The 11,828-nt window shown below is 37.4% G+C and overlaps 1 protein-coding gene across 5 annotated transcripts in view; it reads left to right on the top strand.

Moving 5' to 3' along the window:
* The window catches only part of LOC106881088 (uncharacterized), a 465,749-nt gene that overhangs the window by 284,989 nt on the left and 168,932 nt on the right, over window positions 1-11,828 (top strand). The gene's annotated exons all lie outside the window — the stretch shown is intronic.

The following is an 11,828-nucleotide window of genomic DNA, read 5'->3' on the forward strand; positions in this document are numbered from 1 at the left end:
AATATAAAGCGTAGAACCGCGATTAGAGAAGTTGTCAACCATGATGTTTATCAGTGCCTCCTTCGTCTTCATTTATAAAAAAAAAAATACCAACTTTCAGAAAATCCAATTTTGTATTATATGTGGTAGGTATAATGTGTGTGTGTGTGTGTGTGTGTGTGTGTGTGTGTGTGGAGAGAGAGAGAGAAAGAGAGAGAGGGGGAGAGGGAGTTATTCAATATACATATCAATGAAACAACCTTCCGCATTCATTGAGTGTTATGATGCTTGAAAATACCGTAATATTTACTTGCATTACCAGCGGGGCTCGTCTTGGCCTATTCATGGCTATAATAAAGGATCTTATATTTCCCCCATGAGAAATGCATTTCTCACAAATTTATTAAAGATGTTCAGTGACTGTCATATGAATCAACCTCGGCGAATATCTAATATTTATTTCATAGACTTTATCTTGTAAGGTATAAAAGACCAAGACGACCTTGATGGGGTATGGATGGATTTCGAAACGTAAAAGAGGGGAAGTCCTTATGTGGTCGCTCGACCTGCTAGAAACAGCAGCCAAATATTCCTAAGTCACACCCTTTAAAAAATGGGATGGTCCAGGCTGATCTGGGTCTAATCAACAATTCGAAGGCATTTGTTCAATCTGTTGGCTGTACCGTTTCTGCTTACCATTTTTTGTCCTGTTGTTGTTAATGATTTCTTACAAAGCCATTCATTTATTTGTCGTTGCTAAGTCAACGCTAATTGAATAGATTTGTGAACAGAGTTATTCTCGCCACGACCACCCCATCTTTTAAGAATATGCCAAGGACTACATTATCCAGTGTATCCCGCCTTTAAGATAGCGAACTATTGGCTGCTGTTTTTAGCATATCAACAGGCTCTGTTTTACATTTGTTATTACTTAAATGCAAGTCAGCTATGCGCAAAGGTGTTCCAGTTATGACCACCCTGCATGTTATTTAAACTGTGTGTTCTACATTTTTAATGACACAGTAGAGAGAGATTTGTTTTGTCGCTCAATACAATGTCTGTAACTTAATCTTCATCAGCTTTCTTGGAAAATACTCGAAGAGAATAACGAAACTAATGTGGATTCATGAATGAAAAGTATTAGTGTTGGGTCTTGTTTCACATTCTGAAAATTTAATCTTCTGTTGTTTTCATTCAGTTTTTATTTCGAGGATAGAAACGTAGTTACAAATGCGAGCAAAATATATTTATTCACTCAAGATACAAGCGAAATATATTTACACACTTAAGTTTCTTTATCAGGTCATCATTTGATTTGAAAACATTCCGGCAAAGTGCGCGATGTTATAACTCACATGACAGAAAGTGAAAGAATTGCTACACTAATTGCTATCATTGCTTTTTAATATACGCACTTTGTTATTTTTATGCTCGAGTGTTCTGCGATTGAGCTGTTTTATTGACCTCGGATTAAAACAGGATTTTTTTTTTAATTCAGTAGAAACCAAACATCGCTCGCTCATATACTCTTTTACTTGTTTCAGTCATTTGACTGTGGCCATGCTGGAGCACCGCCTTTTAGTCGAGCTAATCGACCCCAGGACTTATTCTTTGTAAGCCTAGTACTTATTCTATCGGTCACTTTGCCGAACCGCTAAGTTACGGGGACGTAAACACACCAGCATCGGTTGTCAAGCGATGTAGGGGGGGGGGGACAAACACAGACACACAAACATATACGCACATACATATATATATATATATATATATATATATATATACGACGGGCTCCTTTCAGCTTCCGTCTACCAAATCCACTCACAAGGCTTTAGTCAGCCCGAGGCTATAGTAGAAGACACTTGCCCAAAGTGCCACGCAGTGGAACTGAACCCGGAACCATGTGGTTGGTAAGCAAGCTACTTTATTTCATATAGACTCTGGTGCCAAACAGCCATTCCTACGCCTATATATAGATATAATTTATCTTTTACTTGTTTCAGTCATTGGATTGCAACCATGTTGGTTGTAGTCGAACGTTTCGGCCCCAGTACTTATTCTATCGGTCTCTTATGCCGAATCGCTGGATAACAGGGACGTAAACAAACCGGAAATAGTTGTCAAGCAATGGTGGAGGATAAACATAAAGTCTCACACATAGACACACACACACACACGCTGAGTTTCGTTCAGTTTTCGTGTACCAAATCCACTCACAAGGCTTTGGTCAGTCCGGAGTTACAACAGAAAACACTGGCCTAAAGTGTCGTGCAGTGGGACTGAACCCAGAACCATGTGGTTCGGAAGCAAACTTCTTAGCTTGCAGCCATGTGTGTGTGTGTGTTAATATCAGTAATAGAGTGGGTATATTTTTTATATACGGTGATATTAACGACTCTTTAGACATTTCGCCTGAATCTGAAGTGAATAAATTTTACCAAATGCAATAGTCGGTGCAAGACCAACGGTAACATTATAAGCAGTTATCTGTCATAAACAGAAATATAACCGTGCATGTGTGTGTGTATATATATATATATATAATATAATATAAAAGTTAAAATAGGCCGGTTTATGGAATTGCCTTTGGTTTCCCGCCCATAAAGCGCTTAATATTACGGCGTATCCACGACAGTAATCCCTCGACTAACGCGAGTGTTACGTTCCAACCCTGCCCCTCACGATAGGTGAAAATCCGCGAAGTAGAAACAGTACTGTACTGTGTATATTTTTTTAATTATTTTTATAATTTGTATATATCTATACTATAATTTTATTATAAATGCAAAACAACATCACGGAGGAATCGACGTAAGTTTAAATAATAAACCGCTATATGACAAGGGATTACTGTATATAGGGAGAGTTCACAAAAAAACAACAGACGAAGACAGGTGGTGTAGAAAACAAACAGATGTATTAGTTTAACGCTCGGGAATTGAAAAAGTCTTTAACGTTTCGAGCCTAGGCTCTTCCACAGAAAGGAACACAGAAAGAAACAAAGAGAGAAAAAAATGTGTGTAGTGGTTAGCGATCTATCATATATATACATATATATATATATATATATATATACACACACACACACACACATATGCTCTCGTTGTGTCAGTTCTCTTTTATGGCTCAGACAGGTCGCTTCCTAAAAATGGCTTTTTAAACGTAAGGTCCGAAATATAGTGGAAAACAAGCAATGCAAAAATTTATTTATGGGACATGAGGTAACATAGAACATAATTTGTTTGGTTCTACTTTAGAACAAAAAAATGAGCTAGGATCATTATTTACCTCGGTCAAGCTGTTGGGGGAAAACTTGCAAACTCTCCTCGCCAGATGTCATCACCACTGATTGCGAGGATATGAAAGACGAGGCTTTAGGTGTGGGTTAATGCAGGATTGTTAGGCGAGGAGGGGAGCGTGGAGAGTGTCCTCTTCCGGTCAACTCGCCCTTCCGGTTAGCTCCCCAGTCACTGACGTCATATCACACCGAGTTACATCTCTTTCTCTCTCTCTCTCTCTCTCTCTCTCTCTCTCTCTCTCTCTCTCTGTATATATAGATCGCTGACCACTACATTTATATATTTTTTCTCCTTGTTTCTCTCCTTATTTCTTTCTGTGTTCCTTTCAGTTGAAGAGCGTAGGCTCGAAACGTCAAGGACTTTCTCTGTTCCCGAACGTTAAACTAATACATCCATTTGTTGTTTACACCACCTGTCTTCGTCTGTTGTTTTTTTCGTAAATTCTCCCATATATATATATATATATATATATATATATATATATATATATATGCTTCGACGAGGAGATTTAATACGCCCGAAACATAACCGCTGCTTTCACCTACCTGTTGGTTTTAAAAGCCAGATCAATTCCCATACTGCCTTTCCCTTATTTTGCAAAGCTTTCAATTATTTGATTGTATTGGAACGATTTCTTTTGCTGGATGTTTTTAGGTTTTTAAGGCATCGCTAGAGTGAGTTTTTATCTACTAAATGCATGGTTAATCTTGGTTAATCGGGGAGCTTTCAACTCAGTGCATTGCAATATACGTGAGATCCAACCATAAAATGTAAGTTAATATCTCGACCATCTGTCACTCCAACTCCGCCCGTTAAGAATAATATTCAGTCAGTCCACTTTATTTGTATTCTGATTTTTACCATCCTTTTCCCGTTTGGTTTGTCTTGACATCACCACTATCGTCTCCAAATGTTTCTTCTGTACATTTATATATTTTGTAAACTTTGGTTTGTTCTTTTTCCCTCCCTCTACCCCCTTCCTGATACAGTTTATGTTTTTATCAGTCCACTTGCTTGAACCGGTTCGCCTCCCTGAATTAACACTAATTCACTAAAATAAAATAAAACAAAATAAAAGTTTATTTAACTTATTTCCGATTCTTCATTTGCCCTTCTTCCTTTTCTATCATCGTTATTTACTTCTATAATGTTTACTCTGAAGATCTGTGTGTGCGCCGGGGGGTGGGGAAGGATTGGTCAGTGATCATAGCCGTTTTTTGACGCTCCCTGACTGTCTTTTAACTGGTTTCAGCCAAAGAATGAATTGTGGCCACCGTTTTAAAGGTTAGTCATATCGGCTCCGGTATTTATTTCAGTCTGGTACTTCTTTTATCGATCATTCTTTGTCATGGGAGACACACCATAGACATCATTCTTATATAGGTATAAAGCAACACACACGTACACACGCATGCATATTATTTGTCCTTTATGTTCAGTAACGTTCATAAGTCTATTAATGTTTTGAAAAGCTTCACAGTCTCACCTTCTGGATAACGGGATATATATTAATGGCAAAATACAAACCTCAAGTCAATACAAATCTTGCTGCACACGTGAAATAGCTAGAAAAGTAAGTAGGAGGTAACCATTTGGAAATTGTATCAGTACTCTATTCCCATGCTCTCTTGGTGCCTACTACAAAACGCGGCAGCAACGCCTCATAATTAACTATTTCTTCTGGAAAATGTAACCGAGACTGCTTAGAAACGTTGGTGGACTTATGAACGTTATTGCTCAAAGGATTACCAATAAGGAAATATGGAAAAATTATTTAATAATACAAATATAAAGAAAGATAAAAACGAATGGACTCAAAAGTCTTGTCTTCGGCTTAGAACATGTTTGAAAGAAAACTCATTACTCACACACGATGGCCTTCTCTTCTGCACATTTTCTGTCTACCAAATTCTAATAAATAAGAGACACTTGCTTCAGATGCCGCTCAGTAGAATCGAACCCGGGAACATGCGGTTGTAAAGTTTAACCACACAGTTATGCCTACACCAATATACGATATAGGAAGTTCGAACTTCTGTAAGTTGATGCTTGACGGCATAAACATATTAACCTGGAGAAAGAGTTCTAGATTTTGAGTACTTGTTACCGGCATTTGTTTTACCCAGATTCCTGGTTTTACAATTCCAGGTAGCTGCAGTTTCTGGGACTCAGCGCTTATATAGTGCAGGTATTTTGCAACTAAGGTAAGCCTTGAGGCTTGTTCAATTCTCTTTTTTTTTTTCTCTTTCGCTCTCTTCATTGTCACACACAAACACGCAGAATATCATCGGAGGGCGGGACGGGTTTATACATTTCTGTCGAGCTTTTATCCCACAGTGCGAATGCTCGCCTTTTCTGGTATCCAACGAAATTTCCAGGCCCCAGTACGATGTATATGTACCCTACACTGTCCATTTCATAGGGGTTCTGTATATGTGTATGTATATATATATTATATATACAGAGAGAGAAAAATAGATTGTTTTTGTTCGTGTTATGGAACAAAAACGTACACGTGTTCAATAGAGCTTAATATGTCGGAAGTGTTGTAAAACCTTATATACGTTGATTTATGTGAGGAGAGAGAGAGAAGAAAGGTTTAGGAGAATCAGGTAATGTTCTCGACTAAAAAGCTCCAGAATATTAGTGGCGAACCTAAGGGGGAGGGGTCCTGAGGGGCACTGCCCTCCCTCAAGAAAAGACGTGCGCTCTTCTAAATAATGTTATTACGCCATTTTCTCCTAGAATTGTATTCCCTTCTTGCCCACTCTTCGAAAAATTCCTGGGATCGTGCCTGAATGTTGCACTTCAGCATATATATCTATAATCCAATGACTGGAACTTGTGATAGAAAGAATTTGCTATCACCTGGCAAGTAATAAACACGAAGATCAAGTCCTGATAATGAATCCGATTTTTTTTTTTTTCTTAAATTAATATTTATATAGGTTAATGAACAAAATCGTTTCTATCAACATGTTGTTGCCATCTACTTTGTTTAGACGAAGTGCTCCTATAGTCATCGATACCTCGGCGAAATTTGAACACAGAACGTGAAGAGACGGAGTAAAAATCACAAGACATCTCGTTCTATGCTTTAAAGGGTTCTGTTAATTTAGCGCCCTGAACTTTTACGGCTCCAGGTAATGTTTCGTAAGAGGCTTGACTGAAAAAGAGAATGAATGATGTCGTCCCCATCATACCGACACTCTGGAGACTAATATCGAAGGATCGCGTGGCTCCGAAACGATAAAAGGCGAAGTTGGCCTCTGTGAGATTTGAAATCTGTGCTTGGAGGGTCATAACGAGTGCACACACACACACACACACACACACACTTGATATCCTGTTTTTCAAAACAGTACTTTATGCAGTGAATCATTCCTGCATGTTTGTAGTGAACCCATCCTTGATATATAATACGCGCTTTGCTGTGCGTATGTGTACTTTCGGTTTTGTGTACATTTAACATCTACTATATAACTACATCCACAATAACATCCCTCTAATTACCGTTCATCCGTTCCGAAACTAACTACCGATTGTGTACGAGTTACCAACGAAGATCTCTATACAGTCTTTCAGCTCGTTAGAAACAACAGCTAATTCTCCCTCACTTGTCCGGTAGAAGAACAAATATTGGATTACAGTATCGTAGTTTTGCAGGGAGTTAGGGAAACATGATAGTCATGGTTTGAATGGTTTTGATTGTTAGTTAGGTCTCTCTTTTCAGTTTCAACTAAATAACTAAACTAATGTGTTTGGCCGCCGGCACTAGTGACAACTAGTCTCTGATGTGACAGACGTATGTTCTAAATTATTTCGACCGTAACCATTCTACCTTTTTATCGAGAACTACAGATGATGTGACAAGTGCGTTATTTTACTGTTATTTCTAGCAAGCCTAGTAAATTTAGAACTACGTTATATTTACTTTTCGTCTTTAAGATAGTAGAGCGTTATTTGAGGAAGTTTTGACTACTGTTTCTAGCCGGTCAAGTTACTATGTAGAGGTGTCCTCATTTAGCGCATCCAGTCTACCATCAGTTATTTAACGATAGGTGAGCTCTGGAAAAGCAGATCTACGATCTAATATATTTCATTAGCCAGTGTCTCTGGGACTATTGTTAATCTAATGTGTCGTTATTTTATTTTATTGCATTTTAAGACGTTAAAGTCTGATTTGAGAGAGATTTAGCTATAATTTCTAACAGCAAGAACACATAAGATCGAGGTTCCCTCGTTGGCGCGGCTAACCACTATCAGTTTGACACAATGGTCAAAGTCTGAGCAGTTATTGGTAATTAATACTTATTTTGTGGTCGAGGGGAATGGCTGGTGGTTGAGATAATCGATATTTTATACCATTTCTCTCTTCTTTTTCCTTCAATTTTTTTTTCTCTTTCTTTGTAAAGATTTTACTGAAAATCGAATCCTGTTAATGTTTAGTGTTGGTGGTGGTGATGATGGTGGTGGTGGTGGTTGTTATTGTTGAACTTGCTGCGACAGTACAGATGCTAAAATTGGTTTTGTTTTCACTGTCCTTTTTCGTGTACATTCTTTGTTGTTATTCCTCCTTTGTCTTCTCGCCTTCCTCTTTCTCCCTCTTTTTCCCCTTCTTCGTTTTTCCCCGCCTTCATTCGCCCCACCCCCCTAATGTCCCTCGTTTTATTTCTGGTTTAGTTTAACGAAAAACCTGTTCAGTACTGTCCAAATATTTTCTTTAATTTCATTACTTCTCATCATTTCATTCTTTATTTATTATTTTTTCTTCTTATTCTTTACTCTTTCGTCTTCCTTTTCTTGTTGTCTTACTGTCGTTCTTTAAAATTTTTATTTCTCTTATTCATGCTACCTATAATTTATGTATTCCTTCATTCAATTGCCTTTCTTCTGTTTTAAAAGGAAAAAAAAAAAATTCTTTTTCTTTCACACTTTTCAGCCTTTCTAATCTTGTCTCACTTATTCTTGTCTTTCGTCTTTTGTTGTTCTTATTTCTTCACTCTTTCAACACACACACACACACTCTCTCTCTTTCTCTCTTATTTTATCGGAGTTTTTTCCTTCCTTTGTCTTTTCCACACATTCATTCTCTCTGTTATTCCATTGTTCTCTTCTCCTCATGTAGTGACAACGGTATGACACCTTTTCAATTCTTCGCGCATTTCCATTCTATTCTTCCTCTCTTATTTCATTTATTTTACGTGCACTCCTCAACCACTTCTCTTCCGTCTCTGTCTCTCTCTATTAATTTTTTTTCTTACTTCTCTCTTTTTCGACATTAAAAAAATCTCTTTCATATTCGTTCTCCTCTTTCCTTCCATTTAACCCGTATTTCCCCTCATTCTTTTTCATTTATCCATTCTATATTTCTACTTTAATTTCTTTATTCCCTTTTATATTACCATTTCCTTCTTTCGATTGACTTGTTTCTTTCTCGTTCTTTTTCATTTCCTATTTCACCTCCTTCCTTCCTTTCTTTCTCTCTTCCTTCCTCTGTTTACTCATTCTGCAGTTTGTTTTTTGCATTTTCCTTTACTCTATATTTTTTCCGTGGCCGTGTGGTTTGTTTCGCAATTACGTTGTCCCTAGGGTTTATGAGAGGAGAATGCAAGGGATATATGATATCCGAACCCAGGAAATTTATTGGGATCTCAGGAAACGTTTGTATATATTAAAAACTAGCATTCACAGAAGGGGTGGGAGCTTGAAAGAAACCTTATATTCCTTGAAATCATGAGGGTGGCAGATGGCAGAATTGGAAGAATGACATTTATATCTTCTTAAATTCTGAGTTCAAATCCTATGGAGGTCAACTTTGCTTTTCTATCTTCTTGGATTGATAAATAAAACAAAGTACCAGTTGAGAGTATTGGGTTGAAATAATTGGATCCCTGCCCCAATATGTGGCCTTGTGTTTATGTTACTAACAGAAAAAGTATGTAAGTAGTAAAGAGTGATGGATAAGCAGAATTGTTAGTATTGGGCCAAATAGCATGCAGTGTGTGTTAAGTTACAGCCCTTTACATTTTGAATTCATGTGCTTGAGGTCGACTTTGCCTTTCATCTTTTCAGGATCAATAAAATAAAGTACCAGTCAAGTACTGGGGGTCAATGTATGTAACTAGCACCCCTTAACTTGAATTTGCTTCATATCATAATTTGAAACCATTATTATTAAGGTGGCGAGCTGGCAGAATTGTTAGCATGCTGGGCAAAATGCTTAGCTGGCTTTTTGTCTGTCTTTACATTCCAAGTTCAAATTCCATCAAGGTTGACTTTGCCTTTCATCCATTCAGAAACAAATGAATACCAGTTGAGCAGTCTATCCCCACCAAATCCTTTGTACTTCATAAAGAAATCAGTGTTATTATTGTTGTTGAGGCGGTGAGCTGGCAGAATAGTTTGTTAGCACACCAGGCAGAAGGCTTAGTGGCATTTCGTATGTCTTTACATTCTGAATTCAAATGCCACCAGAGTTAACTTTGCCTTTGAGGTTGATAAAATAAAGTACTAGTCATGTACATAGGTTGATAGTATTAACTCAATCTTCCTCTGATTTCAAAATTGCTGGCCTTGTACCTAAATTATAAGCCATTATTTTTACCCTGCACATGTAAACGAAAGCAGGGTATTGTAATCACTCGTCTTTGTCTGTGCGTTTGCAAAATTACTGGAAAACGCACGAATGGATTTTCACCAAATTTGGCAGAAATACTCATTGGGTGAGTGACTAGAAATGGTGAAAACATGGCAGAAATACTCATTGGATGAGTGGCTTGAAATGATGAAAATTTGGTTTGCTTATCTTCAAACATACATAAATACATACATAGATATGCAACTGTATGTGTGTGTTTGTACAGTGATGGATTCAACTCTGTGTGTGTGTATGCGTGTGTGTGTGTGTGTGTGTGTGTGCAGAGTGATGGATTTGAGGGTTTTGTTTATTTACGAGTTGATTTCTTAATTTCACCATTCTTAGGCTTCTAATCCGCTTTTAGTCAAACTTTCACAAAGCTTAATTCAGTTAAATAAAATATAGTACCAGTCAAATACTGAGATTGATATTATTGACTAATTGACCACAAGGCCATACCTGTGTATATATCAGGCACAGGTATGGCCTTGTGGTTGAGAATCTTACTTCCCAACCATGTGGTCTTCAGTTCAGTTCTACTCCAATGACACCTACTATTACCCCTAGATGTTCAAATCTTTGTGAGTGGATTTAGTTGATGAAAACTGAAAGAAATCTATCATATATGTGTGTGTTTGTGTGTACCCTTTTCTAGCCATCATGCGATAGTTGTAAGTATTACTGTCATACAAGTGAACTTGTACATTTCCAGTCTTCCATTAAGAATATGTCTAGCTATGGGGGAAAAATATTACCTGGCTTGAAAACAGGTGAAGGTTGGCAGCAGAATGGGTATTTGACTATAAAAAAAATTTGCCTCAACAAAATCTTTCTGACCCATGCAAGCCTGGTAAAGTGGACGTTAAATGATGATGATGATGGTGGTGATGATGATGATGACGTTATCATTTACTCCTTACTTTCACACATTCTCTTACTTTACTTTATCTCACTATCAGTTACATTCTCACAGTCGTCTTCTCTTTCCTCCTCATTACCTCTCTGATTTTCACACTCATTTATTCTCTTTCTCTCTCTCTCTCTCTCCCTTTTTTTCTCTCTGCTTTACTTTCTTCCTCTTTATTCATGTTTTCTAAATTTCTCACTACTATTGCATCATGTCCCAAGTGCCCACCTGCAAAATTTTTGAAACAATGCAACACACGTATTCATCCACAGAGAAATATATTCATAAGCATTCTATGTTTATATATATATATTCATCCATATGTATTCATACAAATATAACCACATAACCAGAACATTTACATACTCGCTTATTAGAGTTGTACTTGTTTGGCAAGTGACTTGATCTGAGATTGCAGCGTGAAACAATTACATCAGTTCTTGATAGAAATATATATCCTGACTCTTCTGTGATATTGCTTTGTGTGTGTGTGTGTAATTTAGTAGTTAATGATTCCTGCAGCCATTGCTCAGAGTTCTAGAAGGACTAAATCATTTGAAAGATTATACACTTGTGAGCAAGTCTGTAAATCTCTAAGCAATGGCAGTAGAAGTCATTAATTGCTAATTTACCAAATATATACTCTTACTCTACATGACATATTGAGTACTCTTTTCTTTGTGCACTTGTATGTATGTATATATGTGTGGGTATATATATATATAGGAGCAGGTGCTGCTGTGGAGAACCAACCTGGGTTCAGTTTCACTTTACAGTACGTCAATTGTCTTCTACTATAGCATCAGGCCAGTCAAAGCCTTGTGAGTGAATTTTATTGAGAGGAACTGAGCAAAGCCTGTCATATATATGTGTGTGTGTGTGTGTGTGTGTGTGTGTGTGTCTGTACACTTTCTAGATATCATGTGATGGTTTTTTTATGAGCATCCACATCATAGAAACAAGACTGTTCATTTTCAGGTGAGTTCAAATTCTGCCGAGGTCAACT

Source organism: Octopus bimaculoides, chromosome 13 (assembly GCF_001194135.2).
Source record: "Octopus bimaculoides isolate UCB-OBI-ISO-001 chromosome 13, ASM119413v2, whole genome shotgun sequence".
Classification (NCBI taxonomy): Eukaryota; Metazoa; Mollusca; class Cephalopoda; order Octopoda; family Octopodidae; genus Octopus; species Octopus bimaculoides.